At 40.2% G+C, this 17,849-nt stretch overlaps 1 protein-coding gene across 4 annotated transcripts in view; it reads right to left on the minus strand.

The window, feature by feature from the left end:
• Positions 1 to 17,849, minus strand: part of Fars2 (phenylalanyl-tRNA synthetase 2, mitochondrial) — a 456,276-nt gene that overhangs the window by 414,180 nt on the left and 24,247 nt on the right. For 3 of the 4 annotated variants that reach the window (XM_028881606.2, XM_028881625.2, XM_028881616.2), the window contains exon 2: positions 6,032 to 6,118. The exons of the other annotated variant lie outside the window; for it this stretch is intronic. The gene's annotated coding sequence lies outside the window, so the exon portion shown is untranslated. The remainder of the gene's footprint in view (positions 1 to 6,031; positions 6,119 to 17,849) is intronic. 4 annotated transcript variants of the gene reach the window in all.

A 17,849-nucleotide genomic window follows, 5' to 3' on the forward strand; every position in this document is an offset into this window, starting at 1 on the left:
ATGTCAATTATTTCACGATTTGTATATAAAATGTTCATAACCACAAAATCCAAAACATTGTAGTCCCATCAGGAAAGTGACACTCATATAACATTTACACTTACTAGCCTATGGTAGACTTAGTGAGTTCAGAACTGACTCCTGTAGAAATGATGCTGTCTTTGAAAAGTCCCAGGAGCTGGCAAGATGAACATGACATCTCATGCTTAATCCTAACACTTAGGAAGATGAAGTAGAAATCATCAAAAGTTTGAGGCCAGGATGGTCTGCGTAACAAGTTCTGGGCCAGCCAGATCTGCACAGTAAAACTCTGTCTCAAAAACCAAGGAGGGAGAAGTGGGAGAAAGAACAGGGAAAGGAGGAGGGAGAGGAAGAAAAGATAGACCCAGGAACTTGCTATAGAAAAAGGGCTGGCAAAATATCTCCAAGAAACCACAGGCTGGGTTTTAAAGAGTATTTGCTGTTACCTTGCTTCACTTTTATTTCCAATTTCTAGAATATTTTTGTTTTGATTGGTTTTTTTGGGTTTTGTTGTTGTTGTTGTTGTTGGTTTTTCAAGACAGGGTTTCTCTGTGGAGCCCTGGCTGCCCTGCATCTAGACCAGGCTGGCCTTGAACTCACAGAGATCCACCTGCCTCTTCTTCAAGAGTGCTGGGATTAAAGGCATGTGCCACCACCTCCAGGCTAGAATATTTTTAAAAAGACAAAAACAAAAATAAGACATCAGAAAATTAATTTTATTTCTGTGCCTTGTTTCTCTAGCCTTGGACCTTTGCTTAGTGCCATATCTAAATAACAAGCCCACAATGGTGGTCAACAATCTAGGAATAACTACAGATAGACACAGAAAAAATAACTAAGTAGAGCCCAGGAAAGCCATGCCAACTGTTCCAGAAGACACTTGGAAGCCCCCAAGGAGCACAACCTCATTTTCTAAGACTTTGGAGATGACCAGATGTCACAGGCCATTATCTAAATAATCTGTCTCACATCCATTAGTGCCTCTGTCTCACTCCCATCTCTACACACACCTGTCACCTCAGAAATTAACCAAGGGAAGAAATTTGCATAAAGGTTAAAAGAACCATTTCCCAGGTCCCCACACTGCTAAAAGATTTCCTAAACAGAAATGCCATGCCAAATACTGTATGCACCTCTCTGAAAAGACCACACAGAGTCAGCATCAGGTGTCTCCAATAAATGTCATAGGCCAAAATTGAGAGAGAACTTTCATATCACTCTGAATCAGTGGGTATACAGGTACACAAACAGACCTAACATTCAGATATTTTATAGTGCACACATATGCACATATACATCCAGTTCATGGAGTCTTCATCCATGAGTTCAAACATATGTTGGCCAAAAATAATTAGGACAAAAAAAATCCTGCATATGTACTAAACAGATACAGACTGTTTGTTATTATTTCCTAACAACAGAGTGTAGCAGTCTTCTGAATAACATTTACAGGAGTCATAAATCATCTAGGGATGCATGAGCATATTCAGGAGGATGTGCTCTGGTGATACATAAATAGTATATTGCTATAGAGTATTTATACACTTTGGTATCTGTAGTGGCTGGAATCAGCTTCCCAGCAGATAGCAGAGACTGTATATATGAAGGTTTTAACTACATCCAAAATGGTTTTGGAGTGGGTAAGGAAGTCTTTGTCCTCAGCTACTCAACTCAGTCATTTTTAGCCATCAGTCAGATCTCTAAGACATACCCTGCAGGAAGGCCACAATCAGTCATGCATTTTTGTTGCTCCAGCTATTAGCAGCACTCACAGAAAAATAGGAAACAAAGTAATGACACCATTATCAAGTATTATACCTAAGCATTCTTTCATTTAGTTTTCATTTTTTTGAGACAGTTTTATATGTGGCCTAGGATGGCCCTGAACTGTTAATCTTTCTGCCTCTACAAGAGTGTGTCACCATGCCCATCTTAAAACATTCCATTTTAAACAGTCCCGAAACTCTGAGGAAATTTCTACTAAGTAACCTTAAAGTCACAGTCCAACATGGCCACTGTCCTTAGAGAAAGAAATGCAAGAAACACAGCTTCTTCCCTTCTGTTCTCCAAATGTAAGAAGACTGCAATAACTGCGGTCTACCCACACACAAACCCAGGTCTTCTGCTTTAAAGACAGGCATGGGTGTTTCCAAACACAGGAAGCAAAAAGAGCTGGAACACTGTGCTTCAGAGGAGGTAAATGTTTAAATGAAAAGCCTTTACAACTATCAGAAGTAACAGCAAAAGACAGCAGTCTTCAGTTTACACAACTAAGTAGCCACCTGAGATGGCTATTCTTGGATGTCAACTTGACTACATCTGGAATTAACTAAAGCCCAAAAGGCTGGGCACACCTGTGAGAGATTTTTTTCTTAATCAAATCATTAAGTAGGAAGACCCACTTCTAATTCAGATCTCTGAGGTGGGAAGATACACCTTTAATCTAGATCTTTTGAAGTGGGAAGATATACCTTTAATCTGGGCTACACCTTCTGCTGGCACCCTGTATAAAGGGCAGAGATGAAAGAATTGCTTGCTCTCTTTTTGCCTGCTTGCTCTCACTCTCAATAGCAAGTCAATTCCTTTACTAGCATTAGAGCCGAATTATTCAGGGTTCCAGTGTATACTGAAGACCAATTGAAACATTCAGCCTCCTGGACTGAACTGGATTCTTGGACCTTCCATTGGTAGACAACCATTGTTGAACTAGTCATCTCTTTGAGTTCGAGGCCAGCCTGCCAGGACTTTCCCACAGAGAAACCCTATCTCAAAAAATGTAAAAAAAAAAAAAAAAAATACAGCCTGTAAGCCATTCTAATAAATCTCCTTTGTGTGTGTGATGTGTGTGAGTGTGTGTGTGTGTGTGTCTGTCTGTCTGTCTCTGTGTGTATATATTCAAGCATTCACAGAAGTATATACACACACACATATACACAGATTCATTCTGTACATTCTGTTCCTCTAGAGAACTGTGACTAATACACCATCAGTGACCTAGAGCTTGTGCTGACATCTAGACATACAAATCTCTGCCCTTCTTCTGTACTTTGGAGTACATGGCTCTACAGAGTGAACTAAATCTTTCTGCTATAGCAACCAGCACTAAAGCTGTCAGGAGCAATGTCACTAGCTATTCAGGCCATGATGCAGTTACAGCAGATAGTAATTGATAATTCAGATGTCAACCCACCAGACTAATGATTCCCTGATGAACACTGCCATGCAAGGCTTGCAAGGCCACCAATTCCAAAAACAGTTGCTCCTGTCTGTAATTTCACATGTGCAGAAACAACTGTAGTATCTTCCCAATCCTGCACTAATTTTATATGACATCTATATGTAATCTTTTTTTTTTTTTTAATTTTTTGAGATAGGGTTTCTCTGTGGGAAAGTCCTGGCAGGCTGGCCTCGAACTCAAAGAGATCTGCCTGCCTCTGCCTCCTGAGTGCTGGGATTAAAGGGGTGTGCCTCCACCGCCAAGCTGTATGTAATCTCTTGATTGTATCTCAATCTTATGGGCACATATATTTGTGAATGGTCAGGAAGATGACTTCTCATTAAGCTGTATAATTTTGATGACTAGAAATATACTAAAATATGCTTCATAACTAGATCTATTGTCCCACAAGGACTGTAAGACACTTAAAGCCTGATTTGTTGTTCCTTTTACTCAGACTAACATAAGAAAGCAACAATTTCTCCCCAGTCTAAGACAAGCTACATATATTTTGCTGATTTGAAACCTCAGAACAGTTTCAAGCTAGACTGAATGACTCTGTGAATGGATCCTAAGTTAAAATCTTTACAGATATGTACAAGATCAAAGCTGCAGATGTCTAACCAAGGTTATTAACACAAAGCAACCTAAAAAATCATGCCAATTCTTCACTTGCCAAGTCTGGCTGATAAAATACCTATGTCTTGAAGCTTGTCTCACCAGGCACTGTGCCCCTGGCTTCTGATCACAGTCTGACACCAGAAACCTTGAAACCTTACACTGCCATGGCAAATGGCTCTGTCCTTATCCTTTACCCAAGGAATGTGCTATGACCAATGAGATGCAATTCTTGTAACTTTTTTCTCATTGCTTCAAGCATCCTATAAAAAAATGTACTTAAGCTAGGTGAACAAAGAAGCAAGAGGGAATTGAAGCTGTAGAAAGAAAATTAGAAAATAAAAGAATAGAGAGCAAAAAAAAATAAAGAATAAAGAGTATGACCCTCAGACCTTCATGTGTGAAGGTATTATAGAAATTTTTCCATCCCTGCTTCTGAGAAGCATTTCTCTGAGTACCCTGGGTAGTGCCACTGAGGGCTAGACCCCCCAAGCTGCTAAATAAAGCAAAGACAGAAGAGTAATTTTGTAGCATAAGTCAAATAATAATAAAAGAGATTCCCTTCCTATGTGAGGAATATACCCCAGCAACTCGGCTAATGAGGATAGCATGGGAAAAGGCATTTTTGTGACTCATCATAGTAAAACATTTAAGTAAGACCTTATGATGGTTTGAATAGACATGGCCCCCATAGACTCATATGTTTGAACGCTTGGCCCATAGGGAGTGGCATTATTAGGTGGTATGGTCTTGTTGGAACATGTGTGGCTTTGTTGGAGGAAGTGTGTCACTGTGGGTGGGCTCTGAGGTCTCAGATGCTCAGTCTCTTCCAGCTGCTTGTGGATCCAGATGTAGAACTCTCAGCTTCTTCTCCAGCACATGGCTGCCTGCATGCCACCATACTTCCTGCCATGATAATAGTGGACTAAAACTCTGAGCCAGTCCCAATTAAAAGTTTTCCTTTATAAGAGTTGTGGTGGTGGTGGTGTCTCTTCACAGCAATAGAAACCCTAACTGAGACAGACCTAAAGAACTATAAGAAAGAAGTTAAGGAGAATATAGCCAAGTCCCCAATATCTTTACCATATGTTAAAATTGCAAGCTTTTTTAGTATGAAACCAGTTAGAGTGGGGATGAGACCCTGGTATCACTCTGTTTCTATGTGGTTCTCTGTTTAGTATTGGGATTGCACTCAGCCTCCTGCACGTTAGGAAGTTTCTGCCTGAGTAGCATCTCAGCAGGATGTGAGCCATGGGCACTGGGATAAAATGTCTTTCTCTCCTCTCAACTCTGTAAGAGAAGCTGAAGACAGAGTACAACCCAGCTTCCTGCTTACAAGTTAGCCCTAATGAGTCCAGCTCTGGGAGACCTCATGTATCCTCCCTAGTATCAGTGTGAGGTACTGGAGACCCTGTGACATGAACACACCAGCTGAACTGGGCCAGCACCCCTAGGCATGGCTCCAGCTTTGAAAGGCACATAACCCCATGTGTCCTTTTAGGGAGAGAACCAATACTTTCTTAGCAAAATAAATGCAGAAGAATGAATATGTTTCCTATTTTTCCTCTGTGGATAAAAGCCATAAGTTCACTTTATCTGAATAAAAAGAAACCCAAGTGTTTACCACTGTTCCCCTCCAGGCTTCCCCAGCTTAAATAGACTTTGAATACTTAGCTTAGTTTTATTTGAAAGCAAACTTCTGACAGAGAGGGATAGAGCAGAGCTATATTTTAAAATTCACTAGAATCAATGCATATTTATTCAAAAGGTTTAAACAAAAAATTTACTCAAGAAAGTCAAAAAGAAAACCAAACACTGCTGACATTTTTAAGATAATATTTTAAATAAAATAAACATTTTAAAGTATAAATTCAGAGAGTCGAGGAAAAGGCATATAATGACATTTAAAGATTACTCTATTTTTAAATAGCATTTTTAACATAAAGAGTGTAAAGGCTAACAGTAGTTTCCCTCCCAGCAGTGACTCTGAATCCAGGATCTGCTGCTGGGTCTCTGTGCTTTTCACACCCATGTGTCATGGGACATTGTGCTGGAGTCTGGATGGTGAGTGTAAATTCTGATCGACACATATGAATTGACTTCATCGGTGTGACATTCACTTAGCTTCTCTCTGCTTCCTTCCTGCTTTCTAACACTGAGGACAATAGTACCTACCTCCTAGGTGGAGACTGGAACCCCTGTGGACTTGCTTGTGGGACTGCAAAATCAGACAGCCACCATAAGGAAACAGTACAGAAAAGCCTGCAAAATTGAACACAATCTTATTATATGGTCCAAAAGTTCCACATTGCATTGTATGAACATAAGGACTAAAAGCAGGGATATAATAAGATACCAGGAATGCATTGTTATGGTCATATTATCTACAATAGTTAAAAACAAAAGCATAAGCCCATCAGAAGATGCATGTATTAAATGCATACAATAAAATGTATTGTATATATAGAATGAAGCATTCACCAGCCTAGAAAGGGAAACTGCCAATACATGCTACAATATGGTTGACCTTGAAAATACTATGCCAAATGAAATGAACCACTCATGAAAAGACAAATGCTACATAATTCCACTTAGATAAGGTATTAACATTAGGGTGCTTTACTTGGCTATGCTTATGCCAACAATATACATTTCCTTAGGATTTCATCCATTCCCCACACATGTAAGTTGTAAAGTGTATGCTAACACACAGCTGATATCCCTCAATATCAGCTCCTATCTTACTTGCCTGCCTCTCTGACTCCCTGCAGTCCTTACTGAAGGTTAGTCAAAGACTGATCCTCCACCTCTGAGCTGTATGCCTTCTGTGAGCAGCTACTTCAGCACTAGGCTTCTTTTTCAGGAAAACACCCTTTCGTGTAAACATCCACTGCAGTGGAATGAAGACAAAGAAGCCACACATCTACACACTATAAAGCTAACTACAGAGAACACAACTGATTGTCATACTTTAATTCCTAAGGTGCTTGCTAACAATCATCTCAGAAACAGGCTCAAAGGCTAAAGCTACCATACAGATCTGACAGGAGGAAGGAAAGAAGAAAGTGCCCTGCTCTTATATTCTTTTACTTGACAGCAAGTGAGAGACTGTGGGCACCCACAGAGGTTTCCTAGTGGGTACTTACTCAGGAATCTTACAAGAATCTGAGCTTGCTTTACTCAGTAGGGCTGCAAAAGGGGATGATTTGACCATGGGTGTGGTTACCAGATGTTTGGAAGGGTCTACACTTGGCTATGTGGTGTGCTTTGATCTAGCAAGGGGGAGGTCTTTTGCCCCTCCCTTTGACATTGTTATAAAAAGTCCTTTTGAATAAACGGAAAAGGCCATTGGGTACTGATCCAGGTCCTCCCGAAGCTATCCTATGTTTCTATCTTTCTCCTCTTCACTATCTTTCTTTCTAATATTTCTTATCCTCTCTCAGCCTCATAAGAATCCTTGAAAAGGTGGGAACTGGCCTCCCACAAGAGACTATATTCTGATTTGTTTTCTCCTCAAGACCGGATTTCTCTGTGTAGCCCAGGCTGTCCTAGAACTCTCTCTATAGACCAGGCTGGCTTTGAATTCACAAAGATCCTCCTGCCTCTGACACTGAGTGCTAGGATTAAAGGTGTGCACCACCAACAGCCAGCTTCTAGTGATGCTCTTAAAAGTACTTTATTATAAAATTCCCAAGAAAAAAATAAAAATAGGGCTCAAGTAGACCAATCCCCAGGTAGTCAGCAGCACACTGCATTTTTACCCTGTCGTTTGTTTTTGCTCTTTTTTGGGGAGCCTGCCACCCAGCTCCCAAAAAAATCATACACAGAGTCTTATTATTATTTATGAATGCCCGGCTCAGCTTGGCTTCTTTCTTGCCAGCTTTCCTTAACTTAAAATACCCTGTCTACCTTTTGCCTCTGGGCTTTTCCCATTCTCTTATTTCTGTAAATCTTACTCTTACTCTGTGGCTTGCTGTGTAGCTGGGTAGCTGGCCCCTGATATCCCTCTCCTTCCGTGGCTACTTCCTTCTTTTCTCTCCCAGAGTTCTCCTTCTATATATTCTCTCTCTGCCTGCCAGCTCCACCTATTTCTCTCTCCTGTCTCACTATTGGCCATTCAGGTCTTTATCAGACCATCAGGTGTTTTAGATGGACAAAGTAACACAGCTTCACAGAGTTAAACAAATGCAACATAAACAAAAGTAACACACCTTAAAATAATATTCTATAACATTACCCTTTATGGACTACAAATCTAAACTTTAGAACAAAAATAATTTCAAAATTCGGAAAAACAGATGTATGTGTTCTTCACAGACTACTGCCTCAGCCCACCACCCCACACACCCTTCTCTTCGCTCAGTAAATGCTACAATTCTCCTGCCTGCACACTTCCTTCCCTTAACACTTCCTCCTAAACAAGGGACCACAAATCCAAATGCCTAATCACAAATCTAGTAACCTCAAAGACCCCAAATATAAAGACAAATATAGTGAATGGCTAACCTCAAGCACTAGGGTAAGTACCAGTCTCTAAATTAAAAATAAAAACACACTTATCTTATGCTTGCATATGTTTATAAACATAAAGAACAACTGTGCTTCATATATCTATCTGAATTGTACAATACCAAGTATGCCTTCCTATGTAGGCCATTCATGGGTGTGTGTGTGAGTGTGTGTGTGTGTGTGTGTGTGTGTGTGTGTGTGTGTGTAAAACACAAAACTTCCTTTTTGATGACCCTAGAAGTTGTATCTGCTAATGAGATTCATTTCCTTGTAGTACTTCTCACCTGTGGCAAATCTGCCACATCTCATTTGTTTGAAAAGGAATTTTTAATCACCCAATCAATCAAACCCTTGACCTTCAGCCTTCGCAGCCACTTCGCTATGGTCAAAATCAGCACTGAGAATTCATGCTGCAAACACTTCTGTTGTCCTCAAGCTCCAAAATGCCCATGACAAGAATATAATTTGAGCAAGCCCTCTGACAGATGAAAAATGGTACATAGAGTCTGGAAATGAGCTTTTGCCAAGACTAATAAAAGTAAGGATTACCATTAAGTAATAACTTTTCCTCCACTGGGGTTTAAAGGATTAGAAACAATTGAAGTTTCTAGATAGTGAAATCTTAAAAAACAGTCTATTTTGAAGTTCAATTCATTTACCTTCTTTATGATAAGGAGTCAGAATCCTTCCCACTCTCATCCCACCTTGTAAGCATGCACTCTTAACCACATGGGTGCCCATTCTTTCCTGCTTCATCCTGTCAGTAGAGGAGGAAGCTGCATCTTGCCTAGGCCAAAGCCTCATGGCTCAGTCACTTCAGCACAAGACAGACCCACATTTCTCTCACTAAGCCCAAAAGCACCTCTCTCTTGCCAATCCCATCCAGTAGCAGCTCCCTTCCTTCTCAGGGCTTTATCTCTTTCTTTCTTAAGAAGGAACAGACTTGGTATCTACATGGAGCTTCGTAAACATTTCCACTCACAACCCCTGTGCACCAGAAAAGGTTTACACTACCCTGGATATGTAGTGCATAAAACAGATACTCAAATCAAATATTTACTGATAATAAATCATTATAAATGTATTTTAAAACATTTCTTAGTATGTACATAATTTCACTATTTATTTATATGAAGTAAATTTGCATAATAATGAAATAAATGTGTTTATTTTTACATAAAGAATTCAGTCTTGCTTGAAAGTTTAATCATCCTTGACACAGATGTAGAGCATCTTTAATGTTTTCAGAGTTGACTGATATTTTGATTTTGTAAGTATCAATACTAGACATGCCACTTCACACAATATTCAGTAAACAATGGCAGAAGTATGTTTCGTGCCACTTCAGAAATTGCTGAATCTGTCCTAATACCAGGCCAAAATCTATGGAATGATCTTTTATGAAACTTACATCAGCAAATCAAACCATTTTTTAAGTCATACATTCTAACACGCTACAAATCAAAGAAAAACTAACTCAATTATGCTGAATGAAGGTAGTAAACACTTTGTTCCCATAATTAAAACATTTGATATTTATGAGGGTAGAAAAATGTATGCACAGTAAAAACAAGGCAAACAATAACAACAACCACACCAGGGCAAATTGCCCACGCTGTGTGCTCAGAACCAAGGAAGCAGTGAAGTCACATGACACAGTGTAGGTGAGTGTAGCCAGAAATACTAGGGATTCAGTACTGGTTGGACTTTGCTTTAATTTTTGGTTTCTGTATTTTGAAAAACTATTGCTGTTGCCAACGCCTTGAGAACTCCCACATGCAGTTACATGACCTGATACAGCATCCCAGTTTTCAGGAACTGACACCTAAAGCAGTCACCTCCAATGTCTCATCCAGCTATCTGTCAGCACAGTGAGCACGAGGCCTCCACTCCACTGTCCTGGAGGACTTTCCCACTGGGGTCAGTGGCTTCCTGTGTTACACAGTAGCCACTTCTGTGCCTACCTCACTGGAACTCTGTTGAATCCCAACAATAATACCACTTGAACCTTCTTGAAAATTGGGTCTCTGTAAGGGGCTCTCTTCCTGTTTTTCTCTCATCTCTCTGACCATTTCAATTCAGTCTCCTTCAAAGACTTGTCCTTCAATCATCCCTCTCAGAGTTCCATCACTGGCTGTGTAGATCTAGTCTCTACTACATCCTTTTGTGGAACTATCTTCAAATATGATGAGCTTGAAATGCCAAAGCTATATGTCAAAGTTCCTCAAGGCTTTCAATTCAGTCCAGCATCCCTTGGAGCTTCAGCTTACATATACATCCATGTGTGGGGCTTCTACATGTGAGTGTCCCTTGGGGATCTTCTACTTGACAAATCCCCAACCTTATTAATTTACTAACTGGGAGAATGTTACTAACAACCACCTGGGCACTCCACCCTGAAAACTGAGAGGCATCTCAAGTCTCCTATTTCTCCTTTCCCACCACCGCTGCTGGCTCAGACCATCATTCTTACCTTGATTACCAGAACATACCACAAATACAGGCCACTGCTGCCAATCAACACATGTATCCTGACCAGCAATCCAGGCTGCTGGCAAAAGTATCTGTGTCACAGGAACCGATTTCCTACCCAAAACTCTCCAGGAAAAAGTAAAAAATTTTAGATTCATAATTTGTTTCCTTAACATCTGATAAACCACATGTCTTGCCATCAACTATCCCTCTCCAAATATCAACCAGCCAGAAGCACAAACCTGTGTCAAAAATATCCTCAACCAGGAAAAGCCCACCAATGTCTCCTAGCTAAGTCCTGTTCTCGCTGAAACCCTCCAGGCAAAGCTCCCCTCTGCCTGTCTGTAAGGGGGACCCTGCCCTCAGACCTCACATCACCTCAACATCTACAGAATCTTCTGAAGTTGTTGACATTAATCTCTCTCACTAAAATATACACTCTTGGGAGGAAGGAAATGTGTCTTATTAGACTTTCTATACCTAACTACCACATATTAGTATAATAAATCAATGATTTTTTGTAAAGAAACATTATTTTTCAAATATATTAAATATTTAATTCTAAAGGCAACAAAAGTAGTAAATAAATCTCTAACTCATTAATAGTACCAAAGACAACAAACAATTATTTTTCATAAAGCAAGCTTAAAACTCCATTGTACTATAACTAATAAAAGGTGAACAAATTTTTCTTTCTCTCACTGAAGTTGAGCAGTCTAGGAATCTGAAATTACCTGGCCTCTTAGACCATTTGTTCCCTTCCTGCCAACGCTGGGGCACTTTGCCTTCAGAAAAGGGTTGCAAGCAGCAGTAGATTTGAAAATGATGCTTAGAAGTCAGAGGAATAAGTTTACCATTGAAATCTTCATAATAAATAAATGAACGAGGGCGAGGCTAGCAGCTTGCTATGCCAGAGGAAACAGTGCTCCACGGGCTGGGGAAGTGGCTCAAGGGGTAAAAGGCCTCGTCCCTGACGGCCTGAACTTGATCCCCAGGTCCCACGGAGGAAGGGAACAACTGACTCCTGAATGCTGTCCTTCGGCTTCCGTGTGTGCCATGGTGTAAGTGCACCAGCACCCGCACTGTCACATACAACAACATACACTAGCAATAAATCAATGGGTCCTGTTCCTTACGTTAGAAAATGTTAACAAGACTAAATTATAAAAAGAAATACAGATCGATTGTCTGATGTCTGATGTTCAACACATGCCTCACCATGTACATATTTTTATACCTATTTCCACAATGTTTCACGGTGAGAAGAAAGCAGGTGAATTCTTATATATGGTATTATATGTCATTGCTTCCAGTGAGACATCCATTCCAGTAAGTGCTCCATGGAATATTATCACAGCCCTCTTTCTGCAATTGTTTAAACTGGCACCAAAGGAAGTATGGAAGGAGTGGGGATATTAGCAACTAAGGCTAACCTCACTGGTATCAACCAATCATACATCACCTAAACCATGGTACAGCAACATCTTCCAATCACATCATCTAAATAGTACTGTCACCCTAGTGCTCTGTAGTTCACACAGAAAAACAGAACATTCTACTTGAGAAACCATACTGTTTCTCCTGGCCTGTCTTGTTTTCAAATCTTAAAATTTTATAGGCAAGCATTACTCTGTGTGTGTGTGTGTGTGTGTGTGTGTGTGTGTGTGTGTGTGTGTCTGTGTGTGTATGTATCTGTGTGTGTGTATCTGTGTATGTGTATCTGTGTGTATGTTATTAGGGACTGAATATATAGAGTCCTTGAACATGATAGGTAAGTGTTCTACTACTGAGCTACATCACAAGTCAGTGAATTTTAAATTGCCAATGAGTTATACATCCAAATTACATGAAATTAAAAGTTCCTGCATAGCAAAGGAAACTATCAACAGACAAACAGATTAAACAATGAGAGAAAATCTTTCTCAGCTATAATTCAGACAGGAGTCTAATATCTACAATATATAAAGAACTATAAAAATTAAACACCAAAAAAATTAACTGTCAGTTCTTGAGAAGCAATGCAAATATTCAATAAGTACTTGAAAAGAACTCAACATTCTTAGCCATCAGAAAAATTCAAACTAAACTCATTAGAGATTCCACCTCCCACTCATCAGAATGGCTCTCACAAAAAGAAGAGACAAGAAAAAATGCTAGTAAGGAAAGAGGAATTTTTATTCAGGGTTCACAGGATTGTAAACTAGAACAGCCATTATGGAAATCGGAAGTTTAAAAGTAGACATCTACCACATTACCCAGCTATACCCAGCTCAAACACAGAGCACTCTACATCCTATCACAGAGATAACTACATATCTACATTTATTGATGCATTATTCACAAGAGCAAGAAAAAAAGGGACCAGCCTAGATGACCATCAAGAAATGGATAATGAAAATGTAGCATACATACGCAATAAAATTTTAGTCAGTTCTAAAGTAAAAATAAATCATTAAATTTGTAGGAAAATGGATGAATTTAGAAAGTATTACATTGAGAAAATCCAAACTCAGAAAGACAAAAATCATGTGTTCTCTCCTAAGCCAACCCTACTTTATATTATTTACATGTATGCATGTAAGTGAGGGTGAGTGTGGATATTGGCTATAAAATTAAAAAGAAGATCATAGCCGAGCAGTGGTAGCGCACGTCTTTAATCCCAGTACTCGGGAGGCAGAGCCAGGTGGATCTCTGTGAGTTCAAGGACAGCCTGGTCTACAGAGCAAGATCCAGGACAAGCACCAAAAGTACACAGAGAAACCTCATGGGGGGGAAGGGGAATAGAAAGACCATGAAAGGAGAAAAAAGAGCACTGAGGAAGAGAGGGCCACAGTTGGAAGGACCCCTGTAACATATGTGGGGAAAGAGGCTATAGGAGATGGAAAGGTACAAGGAGGGAGAGATTAGGTGTTATGGGATGTGAAATGTCACAAGTGAATCCAGAGGATAAAATACTGGGGGATGGGGAAAGGTACTGACCATTAGGAAGCTATCAATAAACTTGGGAAAGCTGTTTCATTGAGGAATCAGATATAAAGCAGTCATTCCTAAGTGCTACTTGTTAAAGTCTATGCAAAAATCACAAATAAAATATTGGCAAACAAAACCCTGTTAAATGCTAATAGAAAAGCAGCATGGCAGGGGAGTGTGCCATATGGCATCATACATAGAATGTGGCAACAATTGTTATTGGAAATTCCTTCTTCCAATCATTACAGAGTCTGCTCCACCCCTCCAGACTCTGTAAAGGCATCTGATAAACGCTGAGTCACTTGTGAATAAAACTATAAGAATAAAGTACAAAGAGACGACAAGTGCCTTCGTGTTATTCCAACGTATCAACCAAAACTCCACAAGAAAGCACTATAATAGTAAGCACCTCACAGTCCAGCTTCTGAATGGAAAAATGGGAATCACCAGTGGCAGAAATCACCCAAAAGGAATTGCAGATGCCTCTGAAAGTCACTCCATGAAATGTCATTCCATTTCACTCTAGAAAAATGCATATTCAAATGATGAGATCATTTTAAATAATCAAAGATTGGGAAAGATCCAATGGTCTAAGAAAAAAGAAATTGCTGATAAAAATTTAATAGGAAACAATTTGGGAATATCCATCTAATTTTTAATGCACATATCCTTTAATCAGCAATCCCATCTGTAGCAATTTGAACCTGTAAATAGACCTATTAAGATGAGGTAATAATTCACAAACAAGGACATTCACTAAGAATGAAAAAAAAAAAAACATAATTTGTATGTCTGGGGACTACCTAAGTAAATTAAGAATAGGGCCACTCCTCACATAATAGCTCCAACCACAAAATGGCTTACAACATGAGCAGAATATTGATGTGTGTGCAGGGTAGTTGACCTTGTGGAAGGAGTGCAAACAGGCTTTATGAGCATGCATAGGAAAAGGCATAACAATTAGAGAGAGCTAAAGGACAGACAGGAGGGAGACTCACTTTATCACACACTCATTAGACCTTCGGGACTTCACAAATGCATCACAGCCTAATGTTCCTGACCTGGTGCTCTCGGCATTCCCTACCATGAACAGCTGACAGGGCCTCTAGCTCACAATCTCCAAGTCACTTTGTCCCTTGCTTTCTCTCTCACTAGAACTGACACAACATAAAGATCCTCAGTACCTTCCTTCTAGAGGATTCACCACTGACACCAATCCTAATCTACTTTCAAAATTACAGCTTTATTTAGCTTCCAAAGACCAGTGACTTCCAGGACTGTCAAGTGTTCCCCATAGGTTCAAGTCTCCATTTTCTCCTGGGAACTGTATCCAACACTCTAGCTGAACACAACAAACCCTTAGCTTTCCCTAGCACCAAGCCTAACTCTCCCCTAACTCTCCTGTTGTCCTCTATCGGGGTTTATCATTCACTCCATGTACGTGACTCCTTCCAGCTGCACTGCTAAAATAGTCTGCAGTCCCCATCACCACAAGGACTTCCACTTACTCAGGAGCCTTTCCCTTGTGCCCTCTTGCAAATGCTGCAGCCGGTGTATTTGTATGGCCCTGGCACAGGCCGCCTTTCAGGCTACCCACTGCCTCTTTCCCCTACAGACCCAGGCCAGTGTCCCTCTTGCTCTGTCTTGAGTCTACTGAACTCAAAGATGTGCCCACACCAATCTCCAGAGCAAGGCATCTGGGGAAAGGAACACTGTCTTTCAGATTTGAAAAGTTCATGTTGCTCATTAAATGGTCCCAAATCTGTGTTGAATTCACTGATTGAGATGTGCTGCTCTGCAGGGTGGGCCAGTTTATATCTGGAACACACTTTAAAAGTATGACTGTTTCTGTCTTTCTCAGTAGAAACTGGTAAAAAAAAAAAAAAAGTTTGAATACAAAGTATTTACTCAAGAAAGTCACCCTTGACCAGTCTAGTGAATATCCTAACTGTCATCATAGAGCCTTCATCCAGTGACTGATGGAAGCAGATGCAGAGATCCATGGCCAGGCGCCAGGTTGAGCTCTGGGAATCCAATCAATGGGAGAGAAGAGGGATTCTGTGGGCAGGGAACGTCAAGATCATGATGAGAAAACATACAGAGATGACCAGCCACACTAGTGGAAACCCATGAACTGTGAACTAATAGCTGTGGAACCCCCATAGGACTAGACTAGGCCCTCTGGATACAGGAGACAGTTGTTTAGCTTGAACTATTTCAGGGGCCCCCAGGCAGGGGTATCAGGATCCATCCCTGATGCATGGCGGGCTTTTGGGAGCCCAGTGCCTAGGGTATGACACCTTGTACAGCCTTGGTGCAGGGGGGAGGGGCTTGGACCTGCCTCAGCTGAGTGTGCCAGGCTCTGCTGACTACCCATGGGAGACTTTGATTTGGAAAATGTGCATATCAGGGGTAGGTTGGGGAGAAAGCTGGGGATGGAAAAAGGGAAGGGGGGAATCTGTGGTTGGTATGTAAAGTGAATGGAAAATTTCTTAACTAAAAAAAAAAAGGAAAAAAAATGACCCAAAAAAAAAAAAAGTCACCCTTACCACCTGTCACTTAAAGGTAATTTTCAAGAATTATTATTTTCTTCAATGAGAGAAATGATCAGACTCAGAGTGGGATGTAAGGTCAGTGTTGGCCAGAAGCGGTGACTAAATTGGATGGCTCCATGTCCTTAATAAGAAGTGTCTCCCATTTCTCAATGTGAGGCAATTAGTGGGCTACAGTCATTTTAAAAGACATGATCCCTGAAGACAGGTGTGAGTGCCATATACTGGTCTGTACAATGGCTATGGATACAAGTTTAAAAAGCATAGCCAAAAACTCTCAGGCAGGAAGTAGAATGATTACCAAGAGCAGGAAGTGGCAGAAACTGGAACTGTATGGGAGAATCAGAACTTTGGTCTGAGATGGTAACAAAAAGTTCTGAAGAAAGCATAGTGAGTGGTGAGGTCTCCCCAGAATGTCAGTGGATGAAAGGTCAGTATATATAAAAGAACAGTATATATAAAAATGATTAAAGTGGTAAATGACAACAAAAACATCCATTGTGAAACATGGCTATCACGTTTATCGTTAACCCAGTGGCTCTTTTCATCTCTTCTCTGAAGACTTGCAAGAGACAATGTATCCCAACAGCAGCCTGAGACAGATACTTCAAACCTACTGTCACTACACCACACCACCTAGGTGTGTCTAACCCCAGGCAATCTAATGAAAGTCTGTCTGTTCTGCTAATTCCTCATGAAATCTTACCTTTACTTGGGAAGTACTAACACATTAGTGCAATTCAATGTGACAATTCTTTTTCAGTCTTACTCTTCACTTGAAACCTGGTTATCCTCTAAGATCAACCCATGCTGCTAGCCACAGCCACACCTTAAAGATTATACTCCACACAAAAGAAAGTGCACATCTGAATCAGAAGTAACACAACCGTAATTTGAAAAGCATAGTCTCTCACACCTAAGCCCAGGATGGCACCAGTCAAATTAATAAGATACAATTAAAATAATAAAAGCAGTGACTAGAAGAAAATAAAGTAAGACAAAGTCCTAAGTTATTATGAATATTATAAGATCTTCTACAAATTTCAAGTAAAACACACAGCCTAATAACTATGCATAGAAAATGAGTTATACACATAGTACAACCTTTACACGACCATTCTGGCTCCAGAAATCAACAGTATTTGCTGGCATAGTAGTCAGTGACAATATTTTTAATTGTCAGAAATCAATAAAATTTCATCCTGAAGATATGTGTTATTGAGTACAGTAATCACTAGCCATCTGTGACGAGTCAATTACAATAAAATAAAACACAAAGTCTGTCCCTCTGTTCCAGTCATGCTACAAGCACTCCCGAGACACCTGTGGTGGTGATGGTAGCATACTAGAGCAAAGTAAGGAACGTGTCCACCATGGACTGTCTGCTGGATACTCCTCGAGAAATACTCAACACACCTAAGTGCCTTTTTCCTGAAATACACCATTTCCTATTTCCTTCAACGAATGTTTGTGGAGTACCTATCTGTCTG

Source organism: Peromyscus leucopus, chromosome 5 (genome assembly GCF_004664715.2).
Source record: "Peromyscus leucopus breed LL Stock chromosome 5, UCI_PerLeu_2.1, whole genome shotgun sequence".
In the NCBI taxonomy this organism is placed as follows: domain Eukaryota; kingdom Metazoa; phylum Chordata; class Mammalia; order Rodentia; family Cricetidae; genus Peromyscus; species Peromyscus leucopus.